At 42.4% G+C, this 17,707-nt stretch overlaps 1 protein-coding gene across 3 annotated transcripts in view; it reads right to left on the reverse strand.

Annotated features, from left to right (window-relative positions):
• CCDC190 (coiled-coil domain containing 190) overlaps window positions 1–17,391 on the reverse strand; it is a 29,582-nt gene extending 12,191 nt beyond the window's left edge. For 2 of the 3 annotated variants that reach the window (XM_077278329.1, XM_077278328.1), the window contains exon 1: window positions 17,088–17,391. The gene's annotated coding sequence lies outside the window, so the exon portion shown is untranslated. Of the gene's footprint in view, window positions 1–2,621; window positions 2,905–17,087 lie in introns of all 3 variants that reach the window. The other variant, XM_077278327.1, reaches the window with a different exon arrangement.
• Window positions 17,392–17,707: the final 316 nt, after the last annotated feature.

A 17,707-nucleotide genomic window follows, 5' to 3' on the forward strand; every position in this document is an offset into this window, starting at 1 on the left:
GCAGTGCCCGCACTCACTGCCCGACGCCCGCATACACCCCTCCAGTCTGCCCTCACACAGGGTTAATGGCAGCGGTAACGGACCGCGTTATGCCGCGGTGTAATGCACTCCATTACCGCTGCTATTAACCCTGTGTGACCAACTTTTTACTATTCATGCTGCCTATGCGGCATGAATAGTAAAACGATCTAATGTTAAAAATAATTAAAAAAATAAAAAATTGTTAGATACTCACAGTCCGTCGGCCCCCTGAACGACAACAGGCCTTTCCCGCTCCTCCCGACTCTCCATGCTGCGATCTCGCGAGATGATGACGTAGCGGTCTCGCGAGACCGCTACGTCATCATCTCGCGAGACTGCAATGCACTCTTGGGACCGGAGCGGGCGAGGAGCATCGCTTGGATCCGGAGGCTCCAGAAGGTGAGTATATAACTATTTTTTATTTTACTTCTTTTTTACAGGGATATGATGCCCGCATTGCTATATACTGCGTGGGCTGGGCAATATACTACATGGGCTGGGCAATACACTACATGGGCTGTGCTATATACGTGGCTGGGCAATATACTACATGGGCTGTGCTATATAAGTGGCTGGGCAATATACTACATGGGCTGGGCAATACACTACATGGGCTGTGCTATATACACTGTGTTCCAAATTATTATGCAAATAATATTTCCTCATATTTTCTCTAAATTACCTATCTGAATTGCAATCATTGTTATTTTCCAGTCATCTACTATTCTAGTATAATTGCAATGTTTTGGAACAAACTGCCTATGAAAACAGTATCTTTAAAAAAAAAAATAAACACTCAAAATGCATGTTCCAAATTATTATGCACAGCAGAGTTTTCAACCTTTTTTTTTCATTTTGAACAAAAAAATGGTCAATTGTGAAGTTATAAGCATTATCAGCTTATTACAAAATGAAATCAAACAGTTTTCAACTGAAAACTTTATTCTAGGTGATGTTACATTTGCACATAGGACCCCTTGTTCGAAAGAAGCTTCTGAACTCTCTCGTCCATTGAATTTGTCAGTTTTTGGATGGTTTCTGCTTCAATTGTTTTGCATGTGGACAGAATACCCTCCCAGGGCTGTTGCTTAGATGTGAACTGCCTCCCGCCATCATAGACACTCCTTTTGATGATTCTCCAGAGGTTCTCAATGGGGTTGACGTCAGGGGAAGATGGTGGCCACACCATAAGTTTGTCCTCTTTTATGCCCATAGTAGCCAGAGATGCAGATGTGTTTTTTGCAGCATGAGACGGTGCATTATCATGCATGAAAATGATCTTGCTGTGGAAAGCACGGTTCTTCCTCTTGAACCATGGCAGGAAGTGTTGTTTTAGAAACTCCACATAGATTATGGAGTTCATCTTTACCCCTTCAGGGATCATAAAGGGGCTGACAATCTCTCTCCCCATGATTCCAGCCCAAAACATTACTCCACCTCCTCCTTGTTGGCGCCTTAGCCGTGTTTTCATGGGGTGTCCATCAACCAGCCATCCTCCACTCCATCCATCTGGACCATCGAGTGTTGCACGGCACTCATCGGTGAACAAAACAGTTTGGAAGTCAGTCTTCATGTATCGTTTGGCCCACTGGAGCCGTTTCTGCTTGTGTGCAGTGGACAGAGGTGGTCGACAGGATGGCTTACGCGCAGCTGCAAACCTCTGAAGGACCCTGCATCTTGTTGTTCTGGGGACGTTGGAGGCACCAGCAGCTTCAAAAACTTGTCTGCTGCTATGACAAAATTATTTGGTGAAGAGGGTGCTCACTTAATAAGTCAGAGGTGCTCTGGAAAAATAGAACAATAAGAAAAAACTCCGGCACACTACAATTCTTGAAATGAACAATTCTTTGTTTATTATTCTTTTTTCATTTTTCAAAATATTCTTTTAAACGGTGGGATTCCATATATGAAAAAAACTTTCAACAAACTTCTGATAGACACATATATTCTCTCTGATGGACACATATATTTTTCAACGTTTCGGCTGAAAAGCCTTTATCAAGAAATAATGTCCTTCTGTAACACATATGAAAAATTGTTTAAGACAACAAAACAAAAAGAATAAAAAGACTTTCAAATGTCGAGACATTTAATAGCATGTCCCTTATTAACATATTATCTCCAACCACCGTGTGAATAATTTAGCCATTACATGCTTCTTATACCCGAGGAGAATCTTCAAATAAAAAAGAAATAAAGAAAGTAAAGGAAACGTGTTTACCCAAACACACGAAATAGGTGTCCTTTGAACAAAGGAACCTGAGTATCAATATATTCAGCTAACAACAATTAGGACCACATCCTAACTGATTATGTGATACATTCTTATAATTCTCACATGTTATATTGCAAAAATAGGGATCCAATGAACATGTATCCCATATATGCCGCATAGGAATATGCTGGAGATGTGGAATAGAGTGGAAAAATGGTTTTAAAACACTCATGTCTAATGTGGATAACCGTGTACAATAAAAAGAAAGTTGCTATACTTGCAAGTATGTTGCGCAGGAGAAAGAGAACCCACACTGTGGAAACAGATTTTCATTATTAGTGCCTTATATACAGGCTAGTCAGGAGACCACGCATAAGATAAATACCTTAAGTCCAATAACCGGTATGCACCGTGCTCGATATGAAATTCCAGGAAGGAGTGCGTGACCGCTGTCAAAGAAGCATGTGTGAAAAGACAGCGTGTTACCAGCTTTTAACCCTCCTCCGGTGCTCGTGTCCGCCCTAATACTTCCGGGTGAGAGTTCACAAAGGAACATGTGACGGGAGCGCTATTGAAAGGTCCGGAGAGGGACGAGAAGTGCCGGAAAAGACCGATGTTATGCGCATGCGCTGTTTAATGGTGCTCTGTTTCTAGTTCCCGCTTGTGTGCTGAAAAGAAGAAGAAGACAAAGGGCATAATTAGAGCATAATATTTAAGTTTTATCCCATTCTATCCACTCTCCATGCATTTATGTGGAAAAATAAAGACCATATATGGAATTATTAATAAAAGTTATGACTTTAACTATAACTAATCTTTTAACATAACCTGAAGGCCACTAAGTTTATGTATGAGTCATTCTGGAAATTAAAAGGGTATATTTCAACATACATTTCCATCACTTGTTCTGTTCTGTCTGGAGAGTGAAATCATACAATTATACTGTAAAAGACCACATAATTGTTTTGAAAACAAAGGACTATTATGAGAGAAGCCATATACAATTCATTGCCTCAATAGGAGATCTCATATTCTCTATTTAAACCGTGTGGTGATAAGGTTTGTAGTGTGTGAATCCAAAAGGATTCACGTTCCTTCAGTTTTTTGACCCTGTCACCCCCTCTTCTGGCCATAGAGACATGATCTATCACCTGGTATTTTAATTGTGACACATTATGCTTTTTCTGTATAAAATGAGCTGGAATTGGCAACAGTGTCTTACCACATCTTATAGTGGATTTGTGTTGTGAGATGCGGTCTCGGATATGCTGGGTAGTTTCCCCAACATACCCGAGACCGCAAGGGCACTTTATCAAATATATGACAAAAGAAGAATTACATGTAAAATATCCCTTAATTTGGAATCTCTTTCCTGAACGTGGATGTGTGAAGGAATCCCCTTTAGACACATTCGAACATTGATAGCAACTCAAGCAAGGGAATGTCCCATTGCGTGATGTAGCTAGAACTCTTTGTACTAGTCCCCTATCTCTAGAGCCCACATCCGCCCTAACCAAGCGATCTCTAATGTTAGGGCAGCGTTTATTGCAAATGATTGGCATAGAATGAAATTCTTTCCCATGGGGGTATGCTTTGCCCAAAATGTCCCAATGCTGAAGAACACATTTGCTTATAAGGTAGTTGAATGGGTGAAATGAGTTAACAAAAGCTAATCTTGGTACTCTCTGATGTTTACCTGGTCTAGTCACATCACCTTTTGTTGAGAGAATGTGGTCCGGGTATCCTCTGTTGTAAAACTTAGTATTCATCTCTTGATGTCTAATCCGACTAATGTCTGGATTGGAAACAATTCTGTCAACCCTGTCGTGTTGAGACTTGGGGAGGGCTCTTTTTACATGGTGAGGATGGCAGCTGTCGTATTTTAATAGACTATTTCTGTCTGTAGTTTTTACATATAGATCTGTCTCTATGTTCCTGTTGTCATTAATGATCACCATGGTGTCCAAAAAATTCATGGAAGTGAAATCATAAGATATTGAGAAGGTCAGGCCTGGTAAACTGGAATTGAGATCTCTGTGAAATGTAAGAATACCAGTGTGAGTAAATCTCGGCAAAAATCTCGTTGATTGCTTAAAAAGTCCGTGTGACTACACAAAAATGACATAACTGACTCCAATCCATCTTCATGTCTAATGCTGGTATACAAGCTATTTACATCCATAGTTACTAATATACCATTGGAAGGTACTCTGCCTATGTCACGAAGAGACTTTAGGAAATCCGTCGTGTCCCTAAGATAAGATTTAATACTTGGTACTAGGGGAGATAAAATCTTTTCAAGTGTAATCGCTAGATGAGATAGTAAGGACTCTGTGGACGCAACTATGGGACGTCCTGGGGGCTTTGATGGATTAAATGTCATTTTTGTGTAGTCACACGGACTTTTTAAGCAATCAACGAGATTTTTGCCGAGATTTACTCACATTGGTATTGACCCGTAATTTTTTCATGTTCGAGGATCAATTTTACATACAAAAGAAGGGCACTGCCATGGGGTCGAATATGGCACCCCCGTATGCCAACATCTTCATGAACCAATTTGAGATATCGCATGTCTATCCACATCCTAGTTTCACATCCTGTGTGACATATTGGCGGCGTTATATAGATGACATTTTTCTCATATGGACAGGTGACGTCGAGACCCTTCTTACATTTCACAGAGATCTCAATTCCAGGGTTGACAGAATTGTTTCCAATCCAGACATTAGTCGGATTAGACATCAAGAGATGAATACTAAGTTTTACAACAGAGGATACCCAGACCACATTCTCTCAACAAAAGGTGATGTGACTAGACCAGGTAAACATCAGAGAGTACCAAGATTAGCTTTTGTTAACACATTTCACCCATTCAACTACCTTATAAGCAAATGTGTTCTTCAGCATTGGGACATTTTGGGCAAAGCATACCCCCATGTGAAAGAATTTCATTCTATGCCAATCATTTGCAATAAACGCTGCCCTAACATTAGAGATCACTTGGTTAGGGCGGACGTGGGCTCTAGAGATAGGGGACCAGTACAAAGAGTTCTAGCTACATCACGCAATGGGACATTCCCTTGCTTGAGTTGCTATCAATGTTCCAATGTGTCTAAAGGGGATTCCTTCACACATCCACGTTCAGGAAAGAGATTCCAAATTAAGGGATATTTTACATGTAATTCTTCTTTTGTCATATATTTGATAAAGTGCCCTTGCGGTCTCGGGTATGTTGGGGAAACTACCCAGCATATCCGAGACCGCATCTCACAACACAAATCCACTATAAGATGTGATAAGACACTGTTGCCAATTCCAGCTCATTTTATACAGAAAAAGCATAATGTGTCACAATTAAAATACCAGGTGATAGATCATGTCTCTATGGCCAGAAGAGGGGGTGACAGGGTCAAAAAACTGAAGGAACGTGAATCCTTTTGGATTCACACACTACAAACCTTATCATCACACGGTTTAAATAGAGAATATGAGATCTCCTATTGAGGTAATGAATTGTATATGGCTTCTCTCATAATAGTCCTTTGTTTTCAAAACAATTATGTGGTCTTTTACAGTATAATTGTATGATTTCACTCTCCAGACAGAACAGAACAAGTGATGGAAATGTATGTTGAAATATACCCTTTTAATTTCCAGAATGACTCATACATAAACTTAGTGGCCTTCAGGTTATGTTAAAAGATTAGTTATAGTTAAAGTCATAACTTTTATTAATAATTCCATATATGGTCTTTATTTTTCCACATAAATGCATGGAGAGTGGATAGAGTGGGATAAAACTTAAATATTATGCTCTAATTATGCCCTTTGTCTTCTTCTTCTTTTTAGCACACAAGCGGGAACTAGAAACAGAGCACCATTAAACAGCGCATGCGCATAACATCGGTCTTTTCCGGCACGTCTCGTCCCTCTCCAGACCTTTCAATAGCGCTCCCGTCACATGTTCCTTTGTGAACTCTCACCCGGAAGTATTAGGGCGGACACGAGCACCGGAGGAGGGTTAAAAGCTGGTAACACGCTGTCTTTTCACACATGCTTCTTTGACAGCGGTCACGCACTCCTTCCTGGAATTTCATATCGAGCACGGTGCATACCGGTTATTGGACTTAAGGTATTTATCTTATGCGTGGTCTCCTGACTAGCCTGTATATAAGGCACTAATAATGAAAATCTGTTTCCACAGTGTGGGTTCTCTTTCTCCTGCGCAACATACTTGCAAGTATAGCAACTTTCTTTTTATTGTACACGGTTATCCACATTAGACATGAGTGTTTTAAAACCATTTTTCTACTCTATTCCACATCTCCAGCATATTCCTATGCGGCATATATGGGATACATGTTCATTGGATCCCTATTTTTGCAATATAACGTGAGAATTATAAGAATGTATCACATAATCAGTTAGGATGTGGTCCTAATTGTTGTTAGCTGAATATATTGATACTCAGGTTCCTTTGTTCAAAGAACACCTATTTCGTGTGTTTGGGTAAACACGTTTCCTTTACTTTCTTTATTTCTTTTTTATTTGAAGATTCTCCTCGGGTATAAGAAGCATGTAATGGCTAAATTATTCACACGGTGGTTGGGGATAATATGTTAATAAGGGACATGCTATTAAATGTCTCGACATTTGAAAGTCTATTTATTCTTTTTGTTTTGTTGTCTTAAACAATTTTTCATATGTGTTACAGAAGGACATTATTTCTTGATAAAGGCTTTTCAGCCGAAACGTTGAAAAATATATGTGTCCATCAGAGAGAATATATGTGTCTAGAAGTTTGTTGAAAGTTTTTTTCATATATGGAATCCCACCGTTTAAAAGAATATTTTGAAAAATGAAAAAAGAATAATAAACAAAGAATTGTTCATTTCAAGAATTGTAGTGTGCCGGAGTTTTTTCTTATTGCTGCTATGACAAGGCATTTTTGCAGCTGCTCTTTTAACCTTATGCAATTGCCTGTTGGAAAGAGTCCTCAATTTTTCCTTATCAGCACGCAAACGTGTGTGCTGGGAATCAGCTACATACTTCTTGATTGTGCGATGATCACGATGAAGTGTCTTGGCAATGTTGATTGTAGTCATGCCTTGACCTAAATACTCCACAATTTGTTGCTTCTCAGCAGCTGACATCCTTTTTCTTTCCCATTTTGGCAAAAAATGTAGGCTGCTTAATAATGTGGAACAGCCTTCTTAAGTAGTCTTGCCTTTATTTGGACACACCTGCCAAACTAATTTGCACAGGTATCTGCAATTGCTTTCAGTGATATAAAGAGCCCTGACACACATCACCATCAATGAGTTTAAATGACAAACAAAAAAATTCTAACCTTATCACTCCTAAACTCTTTGTGCATAATAATTTGGAACACAGTGTACGTGGCTGGGCAATATACTACATGGGCTGTGCTATATACGTGGCTGGGCAATATACTACATGGGCTGTGCTATATACTACGTGGCTGGGCAATATACAACGTGGCCTGCACAATATACTACGTGGGCTGCGCAATGTACTGCGTGGGCTGCGCAATGTACTGCATGGGCTGCGCAATGTACTGCGTGGGCTGCGCAATGTACTACGTGGGCTGCGCAATGTACTACGTGGGCTGCGCAATATACTACATGGGCTGTGCTACATACGTGGCTGGGCAATATACTACGTGGGCTGTGCTATATACTACGTGGCTGGGCAATATACAACGTGGCCTGCACAATATACTATGTGGGCTGCGCAATGTACTGCGTGGGCTGCGCAATGTACTGCGTGGGCTGCGCAATGTACTGCGTGGGCTGCGCAATGTACTATGTGGGCTGCGCAATGTACTGAGTGGGCTGTGCAATGTACTGCGTGGGCTGCGCAATGTACTGCGTGGGCTGCGCTATGTACTGCGTGGGCTGCGCAATGTACTGCGTGGGCTGCGCAATGTACTAAGTGGGCTGCGCAATGTACTGCGTGGGCTGCGTGATGTACTACGCGGGCTGCGCGATGTACTGCGTGGGCTGCGCGATGTACTGCATGGGCTGCGCGATGTACTGCGTGGGCGGCGCAATATACTACGCATACATATTCTAGAATCCCCGATACGTTAGAATCGGGCCACCATCTAGTGTTGAATAATCTTTGTTTTCAGATCATTTGACAGTTGTTTTGAGGAGCCCATGATGCCACTCTTCAGAGGAGATTCAAACAGGAGAACAACTTGCAAGTGGCCACTTTAAGTAGCTTTTCTCATGATTGCATACACCTGGCTATGAAGTTCAAAGCTCAATGAGGTTACAAAACCAAAAAAAGTGCTTTAGTAAGTCAGTAAAAAGTAGGTAGGAGTATTTAAAACAAGAAAATGATAAGGGTGCCCATACTTAAGCACCTGTCAAATTTTGTTTGAATGCAGATTGCACATTTTCTGTTAGTACAATAAACCTCATTTTAAGGCAGAAACATTACTGTGTCCAACAGTTATTAGATATATGAAACTGAAATAGCTGTTGCAAAAAAACTAATTTTTATAAAACATTAAGCTTAAGATTAATAGGGGTGCCTAAACTTTTTCATATAACTGTAACTGACCAGCCATTATGATTCTCCAGGTCATTACTAGTTCTTAGAAAACAAACATGTCTTGTTTTTTATTCAAGCCCGGGATCACACATACGCGAGATACGGACAAGTCTCGCAGGTGAAAACCCAGCTCTGGCGCCGGGACACCGGAGCAGAGCGTGCAGCTCCATGTATTGCTGTGCGGCTGCACGCTCCGCTCCGGAGTGCCGGCGCCAGAGCAGGGTTTTCACCTGCGAGACTCGGCCATATCTCGCGTATGTGTGATCCCGGCCTAGGTGGTGAAAAAAAATTCCAAACTTTGTTAAAAAAAAAATAATAAAGTGCGCCATTTTCTGATACCTGTAGTGTCTCCATTTTTCATAATCTGGGGTTGGGTGAGGGTTTATTTTTTGCGTGCCGAGCAGACGTTTTTAATGATACCATTTTGGTGCAGATACAATCTTTTGATCACCCATTATTGCATTTATAATGCAATGTCGCGGCGACCAAAAAAAAGTAATTCTGGCGTTTTGACTATTTTCTTGCTACGCCGTTTAGCGATCTGGTTAATCCTTTTTTTCTTTGATAGATCGCGAAATTCTGAATGTGGCGATACCAAATATGTGTATGTTTGATTTTTTTTACATTTTCAAAAACTTTTTTTTTTACTTTTGGCATGCTTCAATAGTCTCCATGTGAAGCTAGAAGCTGCCATAACCCAATCGGCTCAGCTACATATAGGCGGTGATCAGATCACTTATATACATGTAGCTGAATTACTCACTTGCTATGAGCGCTGACCACTGGGCGGCGCTCACAGCAAGCCGGCAGTGACAATCATAGAGGTCTCCAGGAGACCTCAGGTTGTCATGCCAACCCACTGGTGACCCGCGATCACCCGTGAAGTCTCGAAAGCTTGGTATATATCATACCTGATGAAGAGACCTGTAACAAGTCTCGAAAGCTTGATATATATCATGCCTGATGAAGAGACCTAACAAGTCTCGAAAGCTTGCTTTATAACATCATTTATTTTATTTTTGATAGCCATTAAAAGGTATCACAACTACAAGAATATTTTGCCACTAAGAGCAATCTTGTGTTGATGCACTCACATCTGTCTTCTCCAGGGTCCAGCGCTACTCCACTTCTATTCTCAGTGAAGTCACACTGCGCTCTGATTGACCTGGAAGTGGATTTTGCGATGTAAGTCTATGAAGCGTCAGAACGGGGCTCCATAAACTTACATTGTGAAAGCAACTTCCGTCTCACTCATAGTCAGCAGGGAGTCTAAAGAGCAGAATAGCGCTGGATACTGGAGGAAGCTGTGGTAGGCAAGTATATTAACCCATACATACTACACTACATACACATATATCCAGATTTAGTGATAAAAAAGTTAATAGGAGGGATTCTTTAAGTCACTCTCAATACTTTAGTATGGAAAAATTTATGACTGAACCAAATGGGTGTAGCACATCACAGTAGTGGCCATTATTCCCTACCTAAATAATCATGTTGATTTAATGAATGAGCTTTTTTAATTCAGAAAAAATAACTATATCCTTTACGATAAAGCAAATTAATCAAAGGCCGGGGTCACACTTGCGAGTGCAATGCAAGAAACACATGTGAGCCTCTCACAACTGGAGTGCCCCGTCAGGGCAAGGGGGTACTCGGTACCGGGTCCAGTCGGCTCAAAGGGGGGGATGTCATGGAGGCTGACCCTGTCTGTGGCCCTGGGACTTCTGTATAAAAGGGAAAGGTCTTCAAAGGGATAAAGTTTATGTTAGTGACGCCACCTGTGGTATTCGGTCAGGCTGACCGACGCTGCTTTAAGGGGTCCGCTGGGGTGATGTTATGGCAGGTAGATGGTATACCTTCCCACAAGTGAAGTATATTTCCAGGGTTCCCGGTGTGTAGATGGTAGAATGGTGAGAGGCGCAGAGAAGAACGAGGACACAAGGTTGCAGTCTCTTTATCTTTACTGAAGACTTCAGCATCCACAGTCCAGAGCACCAGACCACAGGGCAGGCAGAGTCCGGCCAGTTCGGAGGCAAGTCCAGAGTCCCCTTGTCCAGGTGGAAATCAATAGGCTTCCCTTGCGCTGTAGTGGTGTAGTCCCTTACTGCATAAGCTTCAAATAAGGGCCTCACAGATGTGGTGTCTTGCTCGCTATCCCCGTAGTCGGATAGGACAAAACCCGTATGACTGGTGGCTTGAGGCTGTTTATAGGGACTCTAGCATGCCCCGGTCTCTGAGGGGTGCCACCGTGCCTCCTGGGTGTAGGTGTGGACAGGTAACATGCAATTAGCTGTCCTGCCGGTCTCTGAAGTAAGACATAGAGGTCCTTACTACCTCGGTGTTCTGGCTACCGGTGTTCTGCGCCTCAGAAGGATGCAGCCTGTTCGGGGCTGGTCCCCTTCTGGTATCCTCTCCTTTGCTTTGCTCTCCTTCACGCTCGCTGCAACACAATTCTGCCTTCAAAATGTCTCTTGCTGGGAGCTGCAGCTCTGAGGGCATGCACAGCTCCGTGGTACCTCTCCTCTGTCCTCTGACAGGAATTCTTTCCTGCCAGGAACAGCTTCCTTGAAGGACTGACTGTGTCCAGGAATTGACTGACTTTCCCTACAGACTACCAGATATATATATATATATATGTATATATATATATATATATATATATATATATATATATATATAGGGACTCACCTAGTAAATAGGATCAGAAGCTCCCCCTGGTGGCCTGGAGTATGAATGTGTTGCATGTTTGTGATACCTGGGTGCAGTTATCCCTTATTGCTTCCAAATGTAGCATCACTCTCCCCTGGAGGAAAGCAATACCACTGTGACGACCAGGACCCTGGGGCGCCATACATCAATACCTGGCACTGCCGCCGGCACTAGGGACAGGAGTGTTCAGCTACATAGAGATACATGGAGCCGCATGCTCCGGTCCCGAGTGTCAGCGGCAGTGCCAGGGTATTGATGCGAGACACGTCAGTTTCTCCCATTGCACTCCCAAGTGTGACCCCGGCCTTAAACTAATACTTTTATCCAATATATTCTTTATTTCACAGCTAAGTTTGGACACTTATGCCTAAGAGTAATTGTTTTGATAATTAGAAGCTTTCCTAATAGTGAAGAAACCTGAAATGTGAGCCACTGAGTGTGCAGTGTATTTAACTATGTATTGCAACATTAGCATGACAACCAAAACAATACCAAGGCACATTTTTCAAGGCGACGGGGCACATGCCGCGGACCCGGTGGTGGGCTGGTTTCGCTACATTGATGATGTTCTTATGATTTGGAATGGTAGCGAGACCAGCCTAACCAGATTCATGCAGGAACTCAATAACAACAACTTTAATTTAAAATTCACATATACTTGGCACAAGAATAAGATTGATTTTCTGGACATTACTTTGTATGTAGCCGAGGATGGCTCTATTGAAACTGACTTGTATAGAAAAGAGACATCTGTCAACTCTTTGTTGCATGCCTCCACGGCACACAATTATTCAGTTATCAAGGCCATCCCAGTTGGACAATTCTTGAGGAACAGGCGGGTGTGTTCTACGGAGGCCCGCTTCGAGAGGCAGTCCACCATTCTCACTGAACGTTTTATGGCCCGGGGATACAGCCGCCGGTGTATCAGGGCAGGATATAGACGGGCAAGGTCTTCACGTAGGGGGGATCTATTACTTCAAACTAAACAAAAGAAATCAATTCAAGATTCTGAGGTTAGGTTTATCTCTACGTCCAACTGCCGGTGGGATCTGATCTGAGAAAGTCTGAATAGACACCGGCCTATTCTGTTAACTGACAATATCTTGGCTTCACAACTCACTCAATCCCCTCTTATGACACAACGCAGGGGGAGAAACCTGAGGGATAACCTGGTGAGAAGCCACTATGTGGCGAAAACTAGGAGTCCTTTTGGTACAGGTGGCCCAAGACAGGGCTGCTTCCCCTGCGGTTCCTGTGTCACGTGTCCTAACATCCTTAGATGTGGGACTTTTAGAACATCTAATGGGAGCAGGGAATTTAAGATCCGGGAATTTATATCATGTAATACCACCTTTGTGATATATTATGCTACATGTCCCTGCTCCCTTATATATATTGGTCTCACATCTAGGGAGCTAAAAGTTAGGACACGCGAACATGTACGGGATATTGTGGCTGGGAAGGAAGTTCTGGATATATCCAGTTTAAAAACTCTACCCAGGCATTTTCGGCTGTATCACGGCTCCGATCCCACTGGCCTCAAGGTGAGGGGCATTGATAGGGTTCATGGTGGTGTCAGGGGTGGCAATATGGCTAATGTCCTGGCACAGCGTGAATGTAAGTGGATCGTCACCCTTGACACCATCACCCCAAAAGGACTCAATGAACAATTGAGCTTTTCCCCCTTTCTATGATCTGCTGGGCGTATACTAGCCTCCTCCCCTTGTTTTCATCCGTCCTGTGTGGCTCTTCTTGGTCTGCCCTGTTCCTCTCTTTATAGTTATGGTTTATGTCCTCATACTCATTTTTAACTGTCCTATTGTCTTTTGTGTTTTTTCAAAAACATTTTTAATGTATTAGTTATAGTTCTATACAGTGACCATGAGCCCTGATGTCCTTCAACTGTGATGGCCTTCCCTTCTGGTGTTTGCACACGGATGTCTGGAGAATATATGAAGACATCTACTTCTTCAGTGTTGCACTTTATCAATATGCACGTTTTGTCACTTTTATATAACTATTTTTGCATTATGTGTATGTTTGATGCATATTTTATATATGTAATTGTGCAGCTAAAATTGTTGTCATATTGTATTGTATTATTGTCCCACATTTTAAGCATTTGGTATTATAACCTCTCACGTATTGTGTCCTCACAAATATGGCTGCATTTATTGTGCTCTCTGGAAATGGCCGCTGGTATGTGCCATATTTTATGTAGTTTCACAATATTAGTACTTGATAATATAACCTTTTACTGTCGTGTCCTCACAAATATGGCCGCGCTCATTGGGCTCCTTTTATATGGCCGCTGGTGTGTGCGCATGCGCGCTGGGCGTTCCCTTCACCGGTCCCCTCTGGTGGCTATCTATAGTTGCGGGGCGCACATCTGATGACGTCTTATGGTGGGATTCCGCCCTATGTGCGCTCTGTAATGACGGCCTTCGGTGGTGACTGGTGTGGCGCGCCAGTGCGCATGCGCCGATTACCGGTCACACTTCCGGTGTGTTGTGTATATAGACACATGAGACAGAGGAATAACTGAACCCTGTTGAGAAAGCTATACTGCGAAACGCGCGTCCGGGGCCGCTGGGTTAAGTGCAGGCTACTCCCCTTTACACTGACTATGGGTAAGTGCGCAATTACAATGGCTTAATGGCGGGTTTTGGATCCTTCATTCCATATAGGGACGGCTTGTAATTTGCCATAATTTGTTATATGGTCCTATATACCGCCACCTTTTCTACCTTTGCACTTGATACTCATTTTTAGGGATGTATTGTGTGGCTTGCACATAATCCGGCATACCGTTATGTTTCTTCCTTGATACCTCTGTGTTGGTATATATTGCTTACCATACATATACATAAAATTGTTTTGGACATATCTATATTGTGTAGTTTATTCAATAAAGTTTGATATTAGTTTTTAAATATGGTGGTTTGGACTTCTATACTCCTTTTTCTTTTGGTTATAGATCTTCCTTACCTGACCTATCTATCACAATTAATGACATCATGCTTTCCCCCATACTGGAAGTCCGCTGCCTCGGAGTAGCCCTTGACTCTGCCCTGTCCTTCAACCCGCACATCCAAGCTCTTTCTGCCTCCTGCCGCCTCCAGCTCAAAAATATCTCCAGAATCCTTCCTTTCCTCAACTGTCAATATACTAAAATGCTTGTGCATGTCATCATCTCCCGCCTCGACTATTGCAACATCCTTTTCTGTGGCCTCCCTGCTAACACCCTTGCACCTCTCCAGTCCATCCTTAACTCTGCTGCCTGACTAATTCACCTCTTTCCTCGCTACTCCTCCGCTTCCCCCTCTGCAAATCTCTTCACTGGCTCCCATTCCCTCAGCGTATCCAGTTAAAATTTCTAATACTGACCTACAAAGCCATCTATAACCTGTCTCCTCCATATATCTCTGAACTAATCTCCCGATATCTTCCCTCACGTAATCTCCGGTCCTCCCAAGACCTCCTTCTCTCCTCTACACTTATCCACTCCTCACCCAACCGCCTCCAAGTCTTACCGCTGCCAAAACTTCACCCAAATATCCCCCATCCTCTGGAATTCTTTGCCCCAACACGTCCGACTATCAACCACATTCGGATCCTTCAGATGGAACCTGAAAACCCACCTCTTCAGGAAAGCCTACAGCTTGCACTGACCCCGCTGCCTCCTTACCACTACCCGAGCTACCACCTCACCAAAACCGGAGCTCCTGCAACCCTCGACCTACTGTCTCCTTCCCCACCATCTTGTAGAATGTAAACCCACAAGGGCAGGGTCCTCACCCCTCTGTATCAGTCTGTCATTGTTAGTTTTTTTACTGTAAGTGATAGCTGTAATTTGTATGTACCCCCTTCTCATTTATAGCACCACGGAATCAATGGTGCTATATAAATAAATAATAATGATATGGGGATGACATGATGCACATAATGCTGCATATGGGGGTGACGTGCTGCACATGGGGAGGTTATGGGGGCATCATTCTACACATGGGGATGCTATGGGGGCATCAGGCTGCACATAGGGAGGCTATGGGGGCATTATACTACACATGGGGAGGCAATGGGGGCCTCATTCAGTGTATAGGGAAGCTGTGTGGGGCTCATGCTGCATATGGGGGAGGCTGTATGGGGCTCATGCCACATATAAGGGGCTGTTGTGGGGTTTATACAATATACAGAAGTGGCTTATTCGGGTTCAATTGATATATAGGGAGATGTCAGCAATGCATACTTAATTCTGCTCAATATTAAGTGATACAATTAATATTAATATAATTATCAATAATATAATAACTATAATTTATCAATATTAATATTGAGTAAAATTAATTTTGGCCTATTGGTTCGGCCCACCACAACAGTCATGGTCTCTAATGTGGCCTCTCGTGAAAATTAATTGCCCACTCCTGGAATAAGCTATTAACATTAGATTGATGGGTGTCCTAGTTCAGTATGACAGACGCAGATGATTAAATGGGTAGATCGCCTGCAATTCCTGGTTTCATTTTATCGTTTACCGTACATTGCTCTATATTGCACAATGTTGCTGCACTTTTTGGAAGATTTGCTCACTACTAGCTTATTAATAGAACATGTAAGTGCCATGTCGGGGCTGGACTTTCCAGTTAATGTACTGAATTCAAGAACCATTTTCATATACTTATGTTCGAAGCATGTCGTTTTTTCTTTAGGATGTCCTGTGTTTAAACCTGTGTGTTTCTGCATATTTTTGTAAATGGATTAATAGCATTTGACTATTTTATCTGTAGACCGAGGCTACGTGCACACATTGCGGAAAGTCCTGCGAATGTTTCCAAACTGATTTTGGAAAATCCGCAGGTAAACCGCATTGTGGATTACCTGCGGAATTACCGCGGATTTACCGCGTTTTTTTTTTTGCGGATTTCACATGCGGTTTTACACCTGCGGATTCCTATTATGGAGCAGGTGTAAACCGCTGCAGAATCCGCACAAAGAATTGACATGCTGCGGAATAAACAGTGCTACGTTTCCGCGCACATTTTTCCGCAGGATGTGCACTGCGGATTTTGTTTTCCATAGGTTAACATGGTACTGTAAACTCAGGGAAAACAGCTGCGAATCCGCAGCGTGAAAACCGCTGCGGATCCGCAACAAAATCCGCAGCGTGTGCACATACCCTCAGGGCTTCCATGCAAGGGAGGTACTCTATCATCAAGAGTGGTAAGCTGACAATATTTGTACCACTGGGATCCACTCTATTCTTGAGAACCTTTGTACCCTGAACCCCCGACCTACATTTTGCTAATTATTATCCACTATGAGTTGAAGTGGCCATGTATGTACAGCAATCATAGTCTTAAATGGGGGTTCTCAAATTAACCTAGCACACTGAAAGCACATTTGTTATTATTTTATATAGTTTTCTGACAGCTTAGGTGTATGCAATATGTAGTTTATTAATGTACACTAATTACCAAGAAAGTATAGTAGTGGTGATCACTATACTCCTCTAATGCACAGAAAGCCTATAAAAAGCATAAAAAGTAGCTCTTACCACAGGATGAATTTCCAGCACAACAAGGTGGTCTTCTTCCTGGGTGACAGACAAAAACTTTTCTTTTATGAAGTACAGCACAGACAGATTTTACTCCGATATAATCACCATTCTTCCTTCTTCATGAGGCTGTTAATAAATGTTGGCTGTCCTAATGATATGTCACTGCATAGAGATGGAGACTGGTAATTGCCTCTCAAGGTAAGCATTCCTCACTTGATTGCTTACTGACAGAGTTGGTAACAGATCAATAAATCCTTCTTTCAGAGCTTATAGGAGAGGCAGCATTATAAAAGGAAGGTGATATGGCATTGGTGATACTATGGTTACTGTATTGGCAACAAAGATATGCAAATAGCCATGTAAGCAGTGCAGGTTTCACAATGGATTATTACAGTACAGTATTGTCAGAGCACAATCAGGACTAGAGATGAGCGGTGTTCGAGTCGAACTGTTCGCCAATTTCAAATTCAAGCTGTTTTGGGCGGTGTTCGAGTCATTCGACGAACCAGAACAATTTGCTTAAAATTTGGCTGTTCAAGTTTCTGTTCGATAACTGTTTGGTCACCAAAAGCCTAGCTTGATTTGCACATTAAAACTGTTTATCATTGTTAACCCCT

Source organism: Ranitomeya variabilis, chromosome 8 (assembly GCF_051348905.1).
Source record: "Ranitomeya variabilis isolate aRanVar5 chromosome 8, aRanVar5.hap1, whole genome shotgun sequence".
NCBI classification, from domain to species: domain Eukaryota; kingdom Metazoa; phylum Chordata; class Amphibia; order Anura; family Dendrobatidae; genus Ranitomeya; species Ranitomeya variabilis.